Source organism: Eurosta solidaginis, chromosome 3, assembly GCF_040869045.1.
Source record: "Eurosta solidaginis isolate ZX-2024a chromosome 3, ASM4086904v1, whole genome shotgun sequence".
Lineage (NCBI taxonomy): Eukaryota > Metazoa > Arthropoda > Insecta > Diptera > Tephritidae > Eurosta > Eurosta solidaginis.
Window position 1 is genome coordinate 203,769,574 of NC_090321.1, and position 22,597 is coordinate 203,792,170.

The 22,597-nt window shown below is 35.1% G+C and overlaps 1 protein-coding gene across 2 annotated transcripts in view; it reads right to left on the bottom strand.

The window, feature by feature from the left end:
• Positions 1–20,795, bottom strand: part of LOC137244952 (uncharacterized) — a 573,457-nt gene extending 552,662 nt beyond the window's left edge. For both annotated transcript variants that reach the window (XM_067774751.1, XM_067774761.1), the window contains exon 1: positions 20,254–20,795. The gene's annotated coding sequence lies outside the window, so the exon portion shown is untranslated. The remainder of the gene's footprint in view (positions 1–20,253) is intronic.
• Positions 20,796–22,597: the final 1,802 nt, after the last annotated feature.

Sequence of the window (22,597 nt, forward strand, 5' to 3'; positions counted from 1 at the left end):
TCTTAAGCCCGGGGTATAGGAAATTTATAGGGCACAGGGAGGATTTTCAGAAGGTTTAATGTGGTCATATTAATCGTTCCCGAGATGGTCGAGCTAGTACCTTAACAGTGCTTTGTTACCGTAACGTACTGGATCTATATCCGGCAAAGGACCATAAACCTCGATAACACTCCCAAAAACCTTCGGGAAGTGGCTTTATCGTTGATACAACAACAACAACAGACTGCCCTGCTCATAATTCACTACGAGATGAGCAAGTTACGATATGACCTTCGTGTGATAATACCTTGCATTAAAAATGGGAAAAGCTGTGCAAGTTACTCCCAAAGTTTGAACGATCCTGAATTTTCCCGACATGGTTACCTAGTACTTATCTAAGATTAAAACATATCATATCCTGTTATGCTGAAAGTATGTAAGTCCAGTTGATTTGGGCAGTGTTTTTTTTTTTTATTAAGTCTTCAATAACTGAGTGTAGGTATTCCAAGATCTCCCTCTATCGGCTTATTTATTGTGAAGAACTTAATGGTTTTTATATATATTTTTTTTTTGTATTTAATGCACAGGTTTCGCTTCATCAATACTTCACAATACACTGCAACGTTATTCACCTGTTACGCTGGGTTTGTAAGGTAGATAAAGGATCTTAGCAACGGGATGTATACAGTGGCGTATGATGGAAATGGGACTAGTTCTTAGTTTTTGTTATAATCCACATCCAAGTGTTGGTTAATAAAGAAAAATTGAGCAATAAAAGTGGGAGAGAGAGAACAAGACAGGGAGGTAGGAAGGAAAATTGAAGGAGGAAGGAGGTGCGAAAGAAAGTGAAGCGTGCAAGTTTGTCACTTTTTGCCAAGGTCTTCCCGGTCTTCGCGGCTTTCTAAAGAGGCTGGCAATTACTTATGTGGCAAAATAAAAAAAATAAAATGCATTCACTTTTATTTTAATTTACAGCAGCGATCAGAAAAAAAGTTTGGCAATTTTTTAAAATTGGGTGAATTAAATTCTTCGTGTTGTATTTTCGACATTCTAAGAAAAAACTTCTATGAATATGTAACTGAAGCTAACCCGAAAATTTTAATAAACTCCCTAAATTTTTGAACTTTTTATTTGGAGTTCTCTGAAATATTTCACGTAAGCAGTTTACTTGATAGTTGATTTTAGACAAATTTTTTTCGAAGGGTTTTTAGATTTTTTCCATACAAAGTGTGTAAATATTTTTTTTTCATGGGGGAAAATCTGAAACCCCCTTTAGAAGAAATCTGATAAAAATCTACAATGTAAGTCTTGAGAGACTTATGACTTGTACTTTGTTAGTGCATACATGAAAAATTCAGAGTACAAGAAATGAACAGTTCGAAATTTTCATAGAATTTTCTAAAATTTTAGAACTTTTTCGATATCTGTTTGGATCGTCTCAGTTACAAAATTCATAGTTGCTTTTTTGTTTTCTAAAAATATTGAAAATAAAAATGAAGAATTCAGTTGCTAAAATTCGAAAATAAACTGTCACTGCCTTTTTTCTATTCGCTGCAGTATGTTTCTGACATAACTAAACATACAAAAATTGCACAAAAGATATACTGAACAAAGCCTCGAAATGTGGAGTTGGAGGCCATAACCCCTTTTTCATAAGTTCGGGAGTTTATTGGCTCATAAATTATGTGTGATCTATCTATGAACGAGCCCTATGTTATCAAAAGGCGAGTTTGACAAACCACTGCCCATCAATGACCCGACAAAAAAAGAAAAATTATAAATATATAATAAAATTAATTAATAAAAAAAAAAAAAATTAACAGGATTAGCCTGTAGTCATTGGGCCACTTGGGGGCAGTGCAGCAGTGTCAAATTATTATTATTATTATTATTAACCCCAGACGTTCGCCCTTTGAGAACTTTGAAGAGGATGGTTTCGGTCTAGTTGGGGATCATTGTGGAGCTATATAGCACAGTTTTGAGACAGTTTTCTGGATAAACTGAACAAGATCACATAATTGTTTTCAAGATCCATGCAGGACTATTTCTGGATTGTTAAGGAATAATTCGAGACAATTTTTGAGCTGTTTTGGTACAGCTTCCGGATTGTTTTCTGGATGAATATTTTCTGGATTACCACGGCGGGCACCATTACTGGAACTAAAGCTAGGGCTTGGACCTGAAATCTGAACCGAAACTATAACCGAAAGCTGCACTCAAAGCTTTAATAGAGTTAACAGAACTAATTGACTTGCGAATGAGCGTGCGGCACTTAAAACCGACGGTGAAAGCCACAATTCGCTTTAGAGAGGAGATTCATAGGATCCACAAAGCAGGAATGGCATAAATAGAAACGCGGGCTGCAAGATTTCATAAATCGTATGCAAGTCATACGACATTAAACTTACATAGTTTCTCATATCTCTAAAGAGAGAAGACTAAAGGCTTCCGACACTGCCACCTGGCGTCACATGCTCAAGTATGAAATGGGCCTCGTTAGTAACAGCAGATGTAAAAAGTGTGGGGTGCAGGATGAAATGGTTGAGCACGATCTATATTCGTGTTCCTTGTGCGCAGGATAGGTTACCAGCTCCTAGGGGCGACAGAGCTGCCAGATCTTGAGACAACTACTAGGATAGGTCCTAGAAAATTTCTAGTATTTACCAAGAGGGCGGAGTTGTTTTTCAATATAAATCCTGTACGTAAGAAGGGTTTCTCATTTGGTTGTTAAACGAATTCGGGTAACACTATGGTCATATTCAGTTTATTGAAGTCTTTATTGAGCGGCCAGTGCAACCTAAGCTACCATCAAAATATGGATAAAATCTACATCAATGACAACTTTAAACCGAAACTGCAATATAGATCTGTCGTAATTATAAATTGAAAACCATGAGGCGTTTGAACAGGAAATCCGTCTGATGATTTATGCTTAATTAACTTGCTGTGTGATGGTACTTTAAAGGACCTACAAATTCACAAAGACCCTCACTACAAAATAGATTTCCATACAACATAAGGCCAATTTAATATGAGCTTTTCATACACCATACATATGTCCTTGTTATTTGACTTTTTTGCACATTAATCAAATCATTTATTTTTGGTCTCTTCATTTATTTCCTTTTTTTCGCTCGAAAAAGTTTTAACTTTCCGCCACCCTTCTTATGAATTTGATTGATCGTATTTTGCCAGTCGCGTTTTATTATTAATTCGTGTAATAAAATACATTGGCTTTCAAGCGTTAAAAAGATTCGTAGTAATAAAAGTGCTACTAGCAATAACTACAAGTATACATACATACATACACACTTGCAACAACAAAGCCTAAAGCAATATAAAAGTTATTGTATGTTTTACAGGTTTTCCGGTAGGCTGTTGGCGATTTTCCGTGTTTACGAATGTCATTAATACAACAATAAATTAAATGGAAAATTTTAAAGAGCCTTTAGGCTCATCAAAAATTATAACAGTACTTTTCCATTGGCATTATTATTTAATAGATTTGTATATGTATGTTAGTATATACTTTGTACGTTTTTACGAAAATATATTTATTGAATCATGTCTAAGGCGCTTTCGTTTGAAACAATAAATAAATCAATTGCAATTACATGAAACTTGTAAAAGGCAGCTGCAGGTGTGACGTAAATACTAAAGTGAAATTTATTTGCATAATGGAACTATTAACGACTTCCCTGTCCAATGAGTCATATGTGACTCATAAGGGCGTATTGAAATATATTCATGAGTAACATGTGACGCATTTCTTTACAATTTAAAGACGCTTTTTTGGTATGAACGTGTCGTTATATATTTGTGAATTCTATGTGAGCGTATATCAAAAGGCCTAAACTTTAGGAAAATTAAAGAAATTTTCGAATTTTTTTTTCTTATACCTTTCTCTCATTTTCTTCAATTTTTGATATACTTCTAACTTCAATTAAACAAAAAAGCAAACTAATACACGCTTTTCACATTTATATATCAATTTATCGTTATTGTGATTCGAAAACTTAAATTATTTCTTATGGTACCATATGTTCACATGTGACTCATCGAACGTGGTAAACAAAATTGTGTTTGCTACGTTCAGGAGTCACATTTGACTCACAAAATAAATTAGCCAAAATAAGGTAATATATGTCAAATTATTTATAAAAATAATATTTTATAATATATATTCATATTATTCAATTAAGCAATACAAAAAAATAATAGGCATGGGGCATTCTCAAAGCGCTTTGTATGGGGACAGTGGAAGTTGTTAAGGTATTCACGTAGGCTTTTTTTAATAAACAAAATTCAACAGGGAGAAATTATTTTTAAACAGGTAATCCTGTATCCCAACGGGCATTAATACCCCATATGTGCGACCAACCAAAACTGAGCAGCAAACTGTTGCACTTGTATACTCACCAAAAATTCCTTGCTCAATGTAAGGGGAATTCTGCATGTAAGTTCAACTGCAAGCTCAAAATTCTAGGAAATGATACTAGATAGTAGGTTATCGTTAAAACTCCTTGTGGAGAACAGAGTGAAATAAGTCTCCGCAGTATGCAGTCTCGCTTTGGGTATTTACGACAATTATCATAGCCTTACTTGACTATGGGGTCCTTGTTTGGTCGACATCCATACAAAATAGTACGTCTGTATTTAAGAAAGTGAACCTGTCCCTTTCACTCCCTATGCCATTCTTGTCTACTTTGTTTTCAATTATAGCTGTCCTTATTTCCTTTATCAGATAGACTTGCCATTTTTTTTCTCCCTCCCACTTCCATTCTCAGTACTACTCCCAAACGCATTCCAACTTCCACTTCTAATCTCACGCCGACTCCCAGTATCACTCCCACCACCACATTCGCACTCATTCCTTCCCTTACTCCCACACCCACTCCAACTCCCACTTACACTCCCACTCCAATTTTCACTCCCACTCTCAATTCTACTCTTGCTCGCGCTTCCAATCTCACTCCCCTTACTACTCCCACCCTCACTCCCACCCACCACTCCCATTAATACTCCTAGTTATCCCATGTCAATTTCTTTATATGTGACCCGGTCTATGAAAAGGTGGCTTATGACTCAAAAAAAATGTTTCCACTTCTTTTCTGGTTTCAATAGTTTTTGAGACGCTCTTTCACGTGGTGAAAACTAGAAAGTCCTAACTTGCTTAGAAGTGTACTAAACATGTAGAGAAAGAAGAGCACAAATGAAAGACGATGAAGCCTTTGGTTCCTTCGATGCCACTTTGGTGGCTGGTGAAGCATCCTCAGATTTTTTTGATAGCGTTTTTTTCGATGGCAATGTAGCCAAAATATCGGTCAGAAACTGCTTTGTGCTTTGGCTTTTGGGCATGATTGTTCATAATGAAAAACTACTAGGAAACTGAAGAAATGCATTGTTTATCTTTAACAGCTGTTTCTCGCAATTTCTTTCTTGAGTCATAAGCCACCTTGTCATAGGCCGGGTCACATATATGGAATCTCTATACCAAATACTGGATACATGTTTCAAATAATTGCGGCGTGACTAAAGACTTTTCCAAAGTAATAAGAGATTGATATCAGTTATCAATAGCTTGAACCAAACAGACTTTTTAGCAAAGTTAAATATGTTTTGATTGTTAGCATAGCCCCACCCACTTTTCCAATATTTGATAAAGCCAGAAAATTCTTGGGTGCCCACGAGAACTTATTGTGAAAATTTTGCCAAGATCGACTGAGTATTTTGGACGCTTATAGGGCAGACACAAACATCCATTTATATTCATATAAGAAGATGAGTTGCATTTAAGTTATGTATACGACATGTCGTGCCAAATGTGCATGTAAAGCTTAGTTGTTGACAACTTAAAGCTGCAGGAACTTGCATTTATGTTTTTTTTTTGCTAGGTAAGCGGGTAATGTGAAGTGTAAGCATATTTCAATGACCATGAAAACATATCTAGGTGCGCAATGCAATACATACCCAAGAGTATATACCCAACGGACAGTTATGCTGCCAAGCAAAGGCTCATTTATTTCGATAACTAACACTGAAAACTTTCTAAATGTCAAGTAAAAAATAAAATAAATGTAAGGCGCGATAACCTCCGAAGAGATCTAAGGCCGAGCTTCTCTTCCAATTTGCGTCGTGCTCGTCTTGATTTTCCCTACAAATTGGCCGGACGGGACCTACATGTTTTATGCCGACTCCGAACGGCATCTGCAATGCAGATGAGTTTTCACCGAGAGCTTTTCGTGGCAGAAATACACCCGGAGCGCTTGCCAAACACTGCCGAGGGGCGATCCCGCTTAGAAAAATTTTATTCTAATTGAAAAACCTTATTTCTACAATTTTGATGTTGCTTTGCCCGGGGTGTGAACCCAGGGCATACGGTGTGGTAGGCGGAGCACGCTACCATCACACCACGGTGGCCGCCCTAAATATGAGGTAACGATGTATAAAAATGCAAAAACAAAACTCATGAGGTCTTTAAATAGATTATTTTTTGTAAAAAGCTATTTGAATTGTTTTGCATTCTTTTTTATTCTTTTGAGCAATTTAAAAAATACTTCGCAAATGGGATTTTAAACATTTTATGCTTTTACAAGATAATAAGAAAAAGTAACTTTTATATTTTATACAAAAAATAACGTTGACACTGTCAACAACCAAAAGTACACAGATTTGCGTGTATGTGTGTATATACATATGAATATACTTGTAGGCAATAATGCTATTGTTACTTGAGGGTGCACGAAACACGCCAGTTTTCTTTGTTTGTATTTTTTGTTTTAGGTTATTGTAAAAATGTGGTCGTTTATAAAATTTTCATATTTTACATGCCAACAATACTTTGGCTTCGCATTTTTTTATATTCAACCAATTTCATCATCATTGACAAAATAAAAAATTTAATGTGTTTTGTGGTACAATTCAATATACTTTTGCAAAAGGCTGATCGCTTTTGGCATAGCCGCGATGAAGTAGAAACGTTCTACGCCAATCACACCGAAGGCCCTCAGTTCAAGTTCCGGGCAAAACAATTTCAAACTTTTAAAAAAAATAAAGCCTCGAGCCACCCACAACAGCATAAACATGCAGCATTAAGACAATTGTTACATAGACTTGAAAGAACACCTCTTAGACATGCAGCATATAAGAGAGAGCTTAGCAGCCACGGCATGTTCAAGCTTACCTGAGAATTTCGACACAGTTACATAGGACATGCAGGCCGACAGGTAAGTACGAGTATCAGAGAACACATTAGAGATTACAACAACAAAAACAAAGAGAGTCCAGCCATCATACCTGAGTCCAACTTTTCGAATCACATGATCGAACATAAATGCTACCCAGCAAACCTAAATAAAACAATCAAGGCCCATCACATGCAAGCGAAAGGCCTTAGTCCAAACGTAAACGAAAACAAAGAATAGACAAACTCTACATATTTCTGACACAATATTCGAACTTTTAGAACTTGCTTACAAAAAAACACATAGAAAGTAACACACATGAAGAACATGGGTACAACAGACAAACACACATCAACAAATGAACACAAAATAATCAAAAGACTAAAATTGCTGACTTCTGCCTACCTCAGCTAACCACACAAGCTGATCAGTGAAAATAACCCCAATTTCCGAATGAATGCACAACACATACATATATGCATAAAAAAATATTCCATTTGAAAATACACATAAAACAATACCACACAATATACACAATTTAGAAAAAGCTTTTCAATTAAAAAAGTTTTTCTAATCGGAGCCTCCCCTCGACAGTAGTCTATATACTTTTTAGGTTTCTTTCCATTCTCTCTCCTTCTCTCTGTTCTCTTTTCGTCATATCCCATTTCCATTTCCACTACCATTTCCCTTTCCTCTCCACTTGCACCGTACACACCACTTTTTTAAGAGATTGGCCCATAATTTGGCTTAGGTTTACCTACATCTCTTATAATAACTTCAAGAAGCTCCTATGGTTCACTCTTACTCTCGCAATCTTCCACATATTTTCCTCCTACGTCCTCCTCAACTAATTTTTCCCCTTTTCCCCCCTTTTCTCCCCACTACTTTCCCCTATCACCTTCTAACGTCACCTCACTTGCCCTTCTCTTTATTCTACCCATTCTTCCTTCCCCAGAGAGTATTTACTCTCGGTTCCCGTCCGGATTGTATTGCTCATGAAGATGGACAGGGCTGCCTTCTTATGTCCCCAGAACACCATCTACATAATGAGGCGAGAATACTCCCCATCAGGGAGAGAAATGAGATGCTAACAAAACAGTTCCTGTTGAATACCCAGAAACCTGGGCATCCAAACAGACATCTGAATGATGAGCCAACACCCTCTAGGGGCTTAAGGAGTCATCTCTGTAAGCATTTTGAGGAAATACGGCACATGATAACCCAGCCGCATGAAGCAATAAAACACAAGCAGGTCCTTGGTGAACTCCACAAACATGCGTCGAACCTTTATGTCAGGAATTGCCCGGTGAATCCAGTACTCAAAGAAAAGTACCCAAAACTTGTGGAAGAGGAACGCATACTCCCCAGGGAAACGCGTGTCACTCTTGCTCAATTTCGTTCTGGATACTGTAACAGGTTGAACTCTTACCTATCCAGAATCAACCCCGACATACAATATGTATGGCCCGCTTGCAATGTGTCCCCACATGACCATCTCTTTAATTGTAATGTGGAACCAACGCCTCTAACACCACTTTCATTATGGTCCACCCCTGTTGAAACAGTCTTGGGACTCCCGTTAGAGGATATTGATGAAAATTTGTGATCGCTGTAGCGATCTGTAGCGGCTGTTAGGTGGGGCCAAGCACTGCTACAACAATAACAACAACATGGATAGGTTAATGCCTTGCAAAAAACTAGACAAGCGCAGCAAGAGGATGGGATAATCGAGCCTTTCAATGGTCACATATATGAAGTTACCGAAACATTAACTTATGACAACAATTTTAGCACCCACAAAGAAAGCACATTGTGGTGCAAAATAAAGTAAATGCGCCTTAGAAGATACTAAGTAGTTGGTTATCAAGAGACACATTTATGACGCACATAAATCCATCGAAGGCACTAAAAAACAGAGTGAAGGTGTGGCCAATTTGTAAGTATGAATGTGTTGAAAAGTATGTATTAGAGATGCAGGAAGCCGCCGACCGGGTATTGCAAGTAATGGAAACACGGTGTTAAGGAACCAAGTTCTTAGTCATGTTCAGGGTTTAAATGCCTTTAAACGTGGGTTCAAAAGAACCGAGAAAATTTGAGTTATGGGAAAACCGTCAGAGATCTGTTCCCATTGAAATCTTAGTGAATCGTTCGGTTATCGTTGGCATACGAATCAAAACGGAACGCGTAAGTAACAAAACAAATATGTTTCAAGCAATATCTCTATGAATATACTAATAATTTCATCCAGCAGTTATTGAATGATGCGAGTAAAAACATACCAGCAAAAAATTTGATATAATATAATGCATTGATTCTTTAACAATACGGGTCTGCTTTCTATATGACGCTTAAATTTGGCATGCATGGCTTGAACTGGACGCGATACTATCGATTCATAAAATTGCGCATACCGCAAATCATTAGTTAGAATCTATAGTATGTTTGTGCGTGTGATTGAAAAAGCAACAACCAGGAGCTATTTTAGTATCTCCATTGTCTGACCAGTGCACATAAACAACGATTTACTACATTAAGATTTTGTATAGCCTACAAAGAGAGAGGAGACCGGTGGGCGAAGGTGGCGCTCGACCGGCTAAGAACGAAAGGCATTTAATGCTTTTTTGCCCGAAGTGCGTTAGGCGCGTAACTGCATTTATGTCTAAAAAAAATGTTGTGGAAAATGGGATCTGTTTTTTGTCCTGGTTTTTGTAAGACTACTTTAGCTGAAAAAATGTACATATGTTATTGCTGGCCAAAGCTACAAAGCTCATAATGTAAATATACAAACGAACTTGGGCATGACATAAGTGTTTACTTTAGCTATGCCCAAAATATTGACCCTATAACATACTTGTTGTTATTCTTGTGTAACTAGATACAGGTACATAAACATATACACAGCAGGGGACGGAAAAATAGCAGTAACATTTTTTGGTAAATTTCTTCTTTTTTATTTCGCTCTTTGCAGTGAAAATTTCTATGCACTTTGTGGCTGAAACCATGCAAAACAATCTCCAATATACAATTTTTCCACAAAATATTGAAAATAAAAAAAGAAAATATTAGTTGAATGAATTTGAAACAAAATGCCACTGCTATTTTTCTTTTCGCTACTGTCTTTGAGCTACCCGTTAAAAGAGTACATCTTATGTAAGGCTAGACATCGATTTATAAAAGTTTATTCTATTTGGTTTAATCTCATTTTATTTTATTTTACTTTATTATTATTATTTTTTGTTTGTTTTCTCTGATTTTGTGTTAGATGCCTCTTTGGATTACCCTTTAGATTCGCTATGTTCTACTTAAATCTAGAGCTTCCTACGTACATGGAAACCCCAATAATTTGCAATGCCATTTTCACAAATGTATAATTCAATCACACAAAGCTGAGCCAGAAAAATGAATGTGGCACAAGGTAATGATGTTCCTGTTTGTTGACAGATTCGTTGATATGGCTCAACAATTTTTGAAAAAAAGAACAGCACACATTCGTATGTTTGATTGTTCGGTTATATATGCCTAAATGTTGGGCACCAACTCGTAGCTCACCAAAACTTTTCGAGGTTTACACACAATTGTATGAGAATTTTTTATTTATAATTATTTTACTCAGGGAGCTATAAAACTACCCATGCGATATATGAATGCATATGCTAGTTGAGATACACAAAATATGAGCTGTATACTGTATTCCTCGAAAAAAATTATACCGATGAGGAATTTTTAATAGCTGAATACCCTAACAGATGTTAGTTGTTTAATTGAAGACAACCCGGTTTATTCGAAGCCGTTGCCTCTTCCCGAATCAAAACTAAAATATTTGAAAAAATTGTGTGAAAAAGAATATCATTCTTTTTGTAAAAGTCTTGAGGGCAATGCTTTACCCGAACCTAACATTTCAAAAGATTCTGATTCTGATGAGAATAAGAACTAGTACTAAGTTTGCAATAATATCTTAAATAAAAACACATTAGTGTTTATGAAATTGAATTGAATGTGTAACTTTTTTCATTTACATACATACCTTCGATAAGTCAAAGCCGTGGATGTTTTCCCAAGTACTGTGATGCTCCGAATCCCAATCCGCCAATGGAATTAGCCTAGCAGGTCTTGGCTTGGCCCTAACGTTATTTAAAAATCAATCTGCAATGAATTTTTTACGTGTTTTGAGGTTAAGATCATACCATGACCAGTTGGGCCAATTCTTATAGCGTATTCGGATTCAGCGCATCAAAATGCATAGAAAGCATGAGCCGATTTACCTGATCAGGCTACTTTTAATTTTTTTGTATAGATGTGTTAACAAAAAATTAGATCAGCTTTTTAAATTTTAGTTGAGCCAGAAAAATGAATATGCTAAATCTCCGAGAATAGAAGGGATGCGAGCTGAACAATTATATCAGTTGTAAGAGCATAGTGTGAGTATAATATATAAGTGTATTTTTCCACCATAAACTAATTCCTCTAATTTTGAGAGCGCAATAAACTTTGAAACTCTATTTTCCAACATTTTCCTTTTGGCACATTCATGCTTCTGGCAAGCTGGCGACGATATAAGAAAAATGTTGTTGAATTTCACTTCCTAATCAGCTAAATCTTCGGGAGATGAGTCTTGAAATATAATTATTATGAGGGCAGTCCCGGCTTAATTCATACAAATAGACAACATTGGTTAATTCTCTGTAGTTCTATAAATAGAACAAAGGTAAAGATATCAGTGTCATTTAAACCGCCAACAAAAAGCATAACTTTAACACATATTACATACAAAGTATGTGCTGTGCAAAAAGAATAAAATATGACGTGGCTGAATGCGTTTTTTACAATTCAACCATCGTAGGAGTGCTGGTTCAAATCCCACTCCCGGGAGAAAAGGCTTTGAAGAGATTTACAAGGTATAATCCAGATCGCCTTGTCCGTCCTGCTGTCGCGTTGTTTAAATTTTTCCCAAATTATTAAATAAATTATTATTTTATTTTATTTTATTTAAATTTATTTTATTTTACTTCATTATAATTTTTTATTTTAATTTTTCTTATTTTTTTCTTTTATTTTATTTAACTTAGTTTTATTTTATTTTATTTTACTTCATTTTATTTTATTTCACAATATATTATATTATTTTAATTTGTTTTTTAATTTAATTTATTTTATTATTTATTTATTTTTTTTTCATTTCTTTTATTTTTTTACTCTCCTTTTTTATTTTATTTTATTTTGTTTTATTTTATTTTTTTAACCTAATTTTATTTTATTGCATATTATATTATTTTATTTTAGTTTTTGTTTTACTATATTTTATTTTTTTAATTTAATTTCAATTAATTTTTTTTCATTTCTTTTTTTTTTTAATTCTATTTCAATTAATTTTTTCATTCCTTTTATTTTTTTACTCTACCTTTTTAATTTAATTTTATTTTATTTCATTACATTTTATTTTATTTTTTTTAATTTTATTTTATTTTATTTCATTTTATTTTATTTTATTTTATTTTATTTCACTTTATTTTATTTTATATATTTTCCAGTTTTTTTTTATTTCGTTTTATTTTGTCTTATTTAATTCATTCCACTTTATTCATTATTAGTTTGTTATGTACCGCGTTGCCACCTCACCTTAGTAATTAATTTTTTTTTGTATAACCTAAGTTGAGATAAAAAGTTTCTGGATCAAAAGTCCAGTCAATCCAAGTTTCTTTAGACATAATTTTTTACAGTATAGGTATTTATATATCCAGTTAACTCTAGTGAGATAACGTACGTCTTTTTAATCTTGCTCTCAGTCTCCCACAATCGTAAAGAGAGAACATTCTCATTCTCAGTTTTCTCAGCTACCATTACAAGCTTGTCAGTGGGGGTGTTTTTCAGTAGTAACTTTTTTGTTTGCTGAAATATTTACGATTTTTTTTTCTTTTTTATATACGTCTAAGAGACGTATCACTATCTTTTACGTGACTAAAAATTTTATATGTAATTTTTGCATAAAATGGTAATTTTAGCTAATATTTTTTTAAATATAGTTTAAAATAGTTAATTAATTCAATTGAGTGTAATGAAAATGTAAAAAATTTATTTTATTTTATTTTTATTCCTATAAACTGAGGTCCTTCGAAAAAGACTGATTTTTGTAAGGGCAAGCCCAAGACAAGTCAAAATTAATTTTTAATACATTAAAAAAATAATACATACATTTAAAAGAGGTGAATATATATCAAATAATTGATTAAAAAAAAAAACAAAATTAAAATTTTTTTTTTTATATCTCTAGGTTCCTTGAACTTGAACACGTCTCTCGGACGTACGTTATCTTTCTAAGGTAAAAAAATAACGTTATGTTTCTAGGGTTAAATTTTAATGTACAAAATATGCATACATAAATCTAGATAAAAAAAATTTCGCTTCGTTTCTATTTAAGTATAATATATACATATATATACATACATGTATGTATATACTTATGTATGTTAGTAATAGTAGGCTAGGCTTATTTGTTTAGCATACCTTAACATTTGGTAACATATTTATGCTTAAATGTACATAAATATATATATCAAATCACATTTATAAGGATTGAAGTGGCATTCGGTATTGGCCTTCCTTAGTTGGCGTTAATGTTTGCTCAACAAGGTGAGGTCCATAACTGTAACGACATTTTTTTTGTCACATACAAATACCCAAATCCAATATTTTGCTCTAGAATTTGTATGAAGTGTGTTTGCGTGTATTGTGCTGACAGAAAAATATGAAATTGTCCCTGGAAGTATTAAAACTACATTACAGGTTCACAAGTTGTTTGTTGTCACAGCTTGACACAGAAATGAGAAGTGGAGTTGGTCTCCAAGCCAAGCTATCTATTCAATTTCAGCTCCCAGCGTGTTCAAATTTATATCAGGGAGCCGTTTTCAGTAGTAGTGCAAGAAAGCACACCCCTAACCGCTAGACTGCAACACCAAGAGTCTGATCACTATACGCGCACCCACTGTAATAATTCATAAGCACAGTGCCGAAGTGCTCAACTTACATTTCTTTCGTGAACATCCGTTTACAAACTTTTTTAATGATTTGTATTCATGTGCGAGGACTGGCACAGGCAAATGATCGAAAGCGGAACTCCCCGTAAATTAAGTCTGCAGCACCGAAATCTTCAAAAAATTAGTAGGCGAATCAAGCCCAGTATACCGTTTTTGAGATAATGTAGTTTATGTGGTTTAAAAAACTAAGTTTAGTACTAAACAAAATGCCCAAATTCCTGAATTCCGAAGACAATACGAGAATTTTCCCAGAAACGTAATATCACGTAGGAAACGTATTAATCCTTCAGAAGAATGTAGAATTCAAACAAGATGGTTTGAGATGGGGAAAGGAAATGGAAGTCACATTAATTCTGAATTACGGAGTAACCCTTGAGGTCATCGACACAGCGAAGACATGCCCTCCTGCAGAGAATACGCCAACCAATCTAGCGTTAATTGTATTTCCCAGTCTCTAGTTGTCAGCGAACCAGCTTTAACCCATTCACCAGTCCCCAATTCTACCGGCAGCTTTAGCAAAGTATACGATTTCACCTCTACCCGCCGGCTTCTACCCTTACCTTGAACGAACGCCTTAGTCCTCCATCGCTCATACTCCCATCATCCCGGCTAGTTTCAACTGGAATCCATTGTACACGTGTGTGGCTTAAATAACCCCAGAAAACGAATGTGTTTAAACTTATATAGGGGTTGGGACCCCTACTCGACTCTTGATTGGTGAATGCTAATCAAGCCTTCGGCGAAATCCATCACAAATCAAGAGACTGCTAAATTTAATACTAAGACAGAGGGTTCAACTTGGCATATTAAATCTTTCCCTCGTCGGTATAGTACTTAATAGTCCTACTTACCGGATTTCGAACCACAACGGACTGCCAACATCAATCACGTTCGTTGTTACAACAACAACGAAACCCACCCTACAAAGAAGCGTATGCCATATGAAACTTGCCAATATGTGCTTCTTTGTGCAGATTTGAACTGAAATCTTATTTCGGCAAACCGAGCCCCTGTTCTATAAGTCTCCCATTATACCTCTCCTGGTGCATGTCAAAATAGGATATGAAAGCCCTTGGAGTATTCATCCAGAAGACTTATGGTCCTTCCCGTGATTTCAATCTTATGTATCGAAGAAAATTTAATAAAGATTTATACAAGACTTACGCAACTAGGAATAAAGTAGAGAGATGGAGCCGCTCCGGCCCAGCGAATATTACTGTCGACACCCGAATTCGACACTTCAAAAGACCTTGACCTTCACTGAATCGGAAAAATCAAGTTGAAAAAAAAATGTATCTCCCTTTGAGATTACCATTGGCTTTAGTTCTTCCATCGCTACCTACGGGTATTATCAAAACGAGGTGAAATTATCCGTTTAGTTTCTTCACTCACTGTATTTTACACCGATGTTTTGTTTATTAGTGCGAAAAGGGTGGCTCACTGATTCTATTATACGCCTTCAAGAAGAGAAAAAACAAACGATTGTCATATTTTAAATAGCATTAGTACGACCACACGCATACACACAAATACACATTACAAGCCATTATCACCGCTATGCTGGACATGTCTTTCGTAGGCAATTTATTTTATTTATTTTTTTTTTTTTGCTGTAAGTAATTACATTTTTTCTTTCAACCCTCAATTTAGGACAAACCATGTTAAAGAAGATACCGTTACATATCACACAAGTTGACAGCTCAACCAGCTCACCAGAACAATACGCACACCTCTTTCACCCGCTCACTCACATTAGCTGTTCTTTGTTGATGCAATTGTAATGCAATTAATGTGTTGACGTTTGACGTTTGCAACGGTATACAATTACATGTCTAATTAACATAAATTGAATAAATAAATGTGGTTATAATTAAACGTTGAAAAAAAAATTATTTTATTAAAAATTCTTTTGATTTCAAGAGGAGTTGCTCCTATCCACCTCTTTAATTGTTGCTACATGTATTCTAATTTAGGTGAGCTGAAATGATATTTTACAGACCTCAAACAACAACTACCAGTTTAGGTAAGGTTTGACTGGTCGGGCAATAACCACCGCAATTAGGTGCCAGGACCCATGTTATAAAACAACTCCATCCTCATGAAAGTTTTCTAAGGAGCACCTTAATTGCTGCCTCGATATTTGCATTTTTGACACCCCTAGTGGCTGAAGCCTTGACCTCGCGAGCGTGAAACATGAACACAGAACGGGTTAACAATTTATTCCTGCATCTCGCTGCTACTGACAAGGTCTCATTTATAAGTAAGTGATGCTAAAAGGTAGTGTCTTGTTAGGACGGCTATCAAGTAGTTTCTCTTTGAAGGTCTAATGCATGTTAGTCTAACGGCACAGCAGCAACAACTTCCAAGCGAGTAACATTTTGTGAGAGTTTTATGGTTGCAATGCTAAAACAGACTTCGGGTACCCTGTTTGATATTAAAAAAAAAAACAAATTTATAAAAAAGGGTGCCTTAAACTGGTATCCAGCAAAGCATACAATTGTGAAAATTTAAAACAATCATATCTTTTAAACTCAGAAGTCGTATCATATTAAAATTTGGTAAGAGACGCTTCCGCGATTAACGCATATATTCGGATGAAGGGAGATGAAACAGACAGAAAAAAAAGAAAGAGTGCAGGATTGAAATTAAGGAATAAATAATAAAGGAGAGTATAAAAAGAAGAGGGAGGGAGGCGGATTTATATGCCTAGACCAAGCTACGTCGGGTACTATGCTTTGTATGATTCTAAAAATTTGGAAGTTGAGCATGGGAGTGTACAAGGGAATTTATTTAGCCAAGTTATGGAAGATTTAACCTCCAGAGCAAAAAACCGATATAAACTTATTTCAAGTACAATATTCAGTCATAGACAGTAAAACACCCAGAGACCATGGGACAAATTGAATAATGCACCATCTTCCGGTAAGCAATCCTAGCCTCTGATAACAAGGTACCTATTCGCATCTCAGCAGCGACAATATCCAGTCTACTTTTGCATTATAAAGATGGGTTTTAACCTAACTAATCGATAAAGTTTTATTAGTCGCGAGACTTAAGAGGGTCATTGCGCCTCTGCGACGATTCAAGGGCCATAACTTTCAGCACTGACTAAATGGGGGTAATAATAGGTTCCAGCAATCTCTAAAAGTTTCTAGAAGTCTGTGGCATTCATACAAAAATGTACAATACCCAGGCTTTCACCATTTAGAGAATTTAGTACTGGGCTGTTTCTCGGTTATTTAAACTGAACGGCGTATTTTTAACGTTTTAGCATTCACGAGTTCTGATACTAAAAATCTCGCCATATCAACCAAACAGGGTTACTCATAGCTATTGTAAGTCGACATAATGGGATTACACTCAAGCTCCTACGTTGGTGTATGCTAACAAAATTTCACTTGAGAAACTGGACAGATGAGAACAAAGAGGATTATATTAAAATTTCGTGTTGCCAATGTGAGATGTCGATAACTTGCTGAGGTGAAGGAAATTAGTATACCACTTTTACTTCTGATCGTATGGGAAAGTAAGTGGTGCGATTAAAATTAAGACATATGTATGTGTTTGGCGCGTTTTATCTCCGACGAAATTGTGGCTGATTTCAATTTTGTAGAGTACTGTTTTCTTCGTTATTCCTGTTTTTTGCCGACTCCGAGCAGCAAATATTTTTTTCTGAGAAACTTTTTATGGCAGAAGTGCACTCGGTAGGCTTGCCAGTGAGTATATTCTAAAGCATTTTAATGTTGATAGTCCACTTGGCTCAAAGGAACCTTCGGTAATTTGAGTCAGTCCAAATAGGTATAAAAGCAGCATACATAAAAAAAATTATATGAGGATCAGTAGTGTTGTTTATGGTGAGCTTAACACTATAATTTTTTTTGGTGCAAATAAAAGTTATTTGGTTGCTCCACGTCAATTTAAATTATTTTCAAACAGAAAAAATTGATTTGTAGTCAATTTCGAAAATTTATCTGTCATTAAATACATATGTGAAAGAATATCTTTTGTTGATACACAAGATATCTTTATTTATAAAACTTATATAAAAACATATGTTTTATAAGAAATCATCCTTTCATAGATCGATTATTAAGTCGAAAAGCTGCCGCCTATGCGGAAAGGCGTTTGACACCAAAATACTGTGAATGGCGTAGCTGAAAGGCCGCCTTTGCAGAACGTTGTTTAAGGCAGATATGATATATGTATCATAAGAAAGCTTATATTTTTGAAAGTAAATCTATTTGTAGATATATTTGTTGAGAAAAATTTAAACATTAAAAGATTTTACAAACAAGGCGTTTTTTGCCATTTTTTAGTAATTAGTGATATCAATGGATAAAAGTGTATATAAAATCCGTTAACTAGTTTTGGAGATAACTCAACTTTAAAAAACGATTGTTTAACATTTTGACGTGTAATTACCTTTGAAGTTTGTATTTATACCAGACGTCGGCAAATAGTGTAACAATTGTGCACACTCAATTCACACGTATTCTTATTCTATTTAGTTTAGTATTCGCTGAGTATTTGGCGCAGCAACATGGATTGTATGCGCCGTCCGTAATGTTGACGAATGTTGCCCATGTTTCACTATTTGCCGACCATTGTTCACAAACGATCTTCGCTTTATGCTTACTAATAAGCGAATGAACAACACAAAACGATGCATCAAGTGATTTGTGCGACTCTCACTAACACAGCTGCATTTTCATTTTTCCGACGTCTGATTTACACCAACATAAAAATAAACCCTTGGAATCAGCGCGAAATTCCCTACACAATCCATTTTTTCTCTTTTTTTTTGACAAATATATTTATTCTGTATTTGTTCCCACAAATTGTTTAACGATTTTCTACCGTTTGCTGAGACAGGAATTCAAGACGTTATGTAGCACCACCCTTTCGAGGGACTTTCGCCGCAATTTATAGCTTCTCCAACAAAATTGTTAACCCCAAATACCCGAGACGAATTCTGTTTATTCAGTAGCCGAAGCTCTGGTGACTCAAAGCTCCACACGGAAAGAAGGGTTTGGATGATCTGGCCCTAAATTACAACCTTCGCTAACGCTATAGCTCCATCATTTATTTCATTAATTCCATTTCCCAAAATCAAAACCAGCAAGTCAGCTGTAAATTTGAATTCTTTTTATTCAACTTTCGGTTTGCTGCTATCTTTATCGAACAAATTGGAATTAAAACAGGTCGTTATTGTCTGATTTTTTTGGAATGATTAATGCAATTTGTATATATTCAGAAACAGTCCCATATTAGCTATAAAATCTTCCCCAAATAATTGCAAGCAATGTGAAAGACCACAGAGTAAAAAAAGAAAATGCGCGACTTAAAGTATGCAACAACATTTTAAGACTAAAAAACTTCTCACATATTTTGAGGCGTAAATTTCTTTTTTATACTCTCTGACCTTCTACGCTCCTTGCGCCAGAATTTCGTCAAAGCAACCATGATACAATTTTCCGTCTATTTCTTACGAAACAATATTTGAACGTACCTCTCAAAACTGATCCCAAAAATATCTTTTCATGATAGCGCTTGTGGGAAGTGTTTCACAAAAATATGCGCCAGAAAAATTTAAAGGGAATTCGAATTGACAAACAGCATAAAAATGGATATTGGTGCCTTAAAGTATGCAATATGTATTTTAATCAACCTTAAATTAACCTGTTATTTCCTATATAGGTATATTAATGATTAGTTATGCACTAAACTAAAATATTTATGACCGTTTTCTCATGTTAACTTTTACTTTTATCCGTAAGATAAAAACATATAGACTGTCCTTAGTAAAGTTCGTTTGCACGGGAAGTGCGAATTAAATAAAGCTTGAAAAATTGTTGCATACTAACAGGCATAAAATTTACTTTTTTATTTTCTTTGCTTTTCCACATTGTTTATACAAAAATTTACTGCAAAACTCCCCACAGCAAATCAATTTGAACAGTATTAAAGGATTTTGAGGTATCTAGATATTAGAGTTAAAATCAATACGAATTTGAAATTATCGCACAGTATTAAAAAAAAGAGACATGAAGTAATTTTACCTATTTTAACAAAACTTCCGCTGTTTTCAAAACCACAACAAATGCTTTTGAATAGTGCTCGTATTGAGTATTACATGTACTTATTTCAATTTTTCACATTTTTTTATAAAATTTATTATTCATATTTTTTCAAATATCAATTTTATTTTATACCACATTTTCTAAAACACGTATTAATGGAAAGTATTATTAATATTTTTTATGTTTATTTTAAAACGAATCCACTTCACTCTAGCTTCTCTTTGCTGAAATATAATTCTAGTTCCTTTTTTTAGCACAACATATTTTTCCAGCGAAAACAAAAATTTACAAAACATCAATTCATCTCAGCCCACTCCATAAACTTCTTCACCGCTTTATTCTAACTTCACTCTAAAAATAATTAGCTAAATATTCGCGCACCGCTCGACAAAAATACACTTCCGCCATATACGCCAGTCAACCCTTAACTAAATTTGAATTGGCCATGAACACTTTTCAAGAGTGCGTAAGGCTCGTGGTACAACACTCCACTACGTTTTCCGAAGGAATGATTTTGGCATGACAACGACTAGCAATACATAGCTCTTAATACTATTGGACTTTTACACATTTTTCTACTACTATTTTCATATTTTGTGGTGAATTCAATAACCGAAACTAAATGGCAACACTTTCAGCATTTACCGCCCACTCAAATTTACTCAATTGCATTGCGCAGAATCGCCTTTTTGTTGTCATTTTCGTTATTTGACACATTCCTCACATTCCAAAATTTTAAAATCATCTGTGAATGTTTTGTTGATATGTTGTTGGTGTTATGCGATGACACCATGTAACATACAATTTTTGGTTACGAAGATTTATTTTTGGCACTGCAAAGGTTCTTTGTACGGTATTGAAAACTCATTTGAAATTGACATCAGTATTGGGTTCTTCTGGCTATATATTGATTATTAGTTATACGTTCGTTTCACCGAGTTCCCAAATTAAGAAACTCATATACTGAGCACAATAACCCTAGCGGGTTAGGGGATAAGAATATACCCGTGGTAGGTATGCCTGTCGTAAGAGGCGGTTAAAATACCAAATTGATTCAACCCTTCCAAAAGGTTTCCAGCGCAATATATAGCTTCTCCAGCTCAATGGTCAACGTCACCTACCCGTGGCGAATCCTATTCCTTTAAAAGCCGAGGCTTTGGCGACCCCAACTTCCTTATGGATATAGGGGGTGTGTGGGGTATAGTTTCATGTGATTATACCAAATCGGTCCCGAGATCGTCGAGCTAGTAGCTTGATGGTGCTTGTTAAATGAACGTACCGGATGTGCATCCGGCAAAGGACCATAAAAATCGATAACACTGCCCATGGCCTTCGGGGAGTGTCCTTATCGCTACAACAACAACAACAGTACAGTTTCACACTTTAGCGTATTTTTCAGAGTTCACTTACAATGTTTTAGAATCAATCTGATCATCTAAGCGGCTTAGTCTGCTCCCACGGACCTCCCTTTAGTTGCATTATTATCAGAACCGGCAAACGTCATCTTTCCCCTACATTGCTTTACCTTCAATTAAAAGTTTTCTTCTCTTCCTTCCCGAATCTGGTTTGGCCTTACCCATCTCCTTCTGTTTGCTTTTCGCTTATTCTACTGTGTCTCCTTGTGCTTCCACCCCTTCTTTTATTCACCTTTCTTCTCCATTTTCATATACTGTCCCTTTTCCTTCTCTTTCATCTACTCCCAATAATTTTGCTTCGCATGCTTCTTGTTATTTATTATTTTCATATTTTTGGTTCCTAGCACCTTCCTTTCCTTTCTCTTTCTCGTTCCCTTTCCACTCATTTCTCACCATTTCCTTTCGCGTCTTCATCTCTTTTCGTTTTATTTTCTTCTTGTCCTTCTCATCCCCTCTGCCTTTTCCTTCACCTATTTGTACTTATCTTAATCCTCCTTCTACTCACCTATTATCTCCTATTTCTTCTTCTTCTCCTTTTATTTATCTTTGCCTCTCCTTCTTTTTCCTCTTCTATTACTCCATTTTCTTCTGCATTTGCCGCTCCTTTTAATTTTTTATACTCAGCTGAGCAATGCTCACAGAGCATATTAATTTTGTTCGCATAACGGTACCCAGGAACGGCATAAACTAATCGAGATTGAGTTTGCAAAATGTAATTTGGCAGTCGTTGATGATATCATCATAAAATTTGGCAGGAACGTTACTACTATTACTATATGTGTGCTAAATAAAAATTAGCAAAATCGGATGACAAACACGCCCACTTTTAAAAAAATAATTTTAAAGTCAAATTGAAAAATTGAATATCTTTACAGTATATAAGTAAATTATGTCCACATTAAACTCAA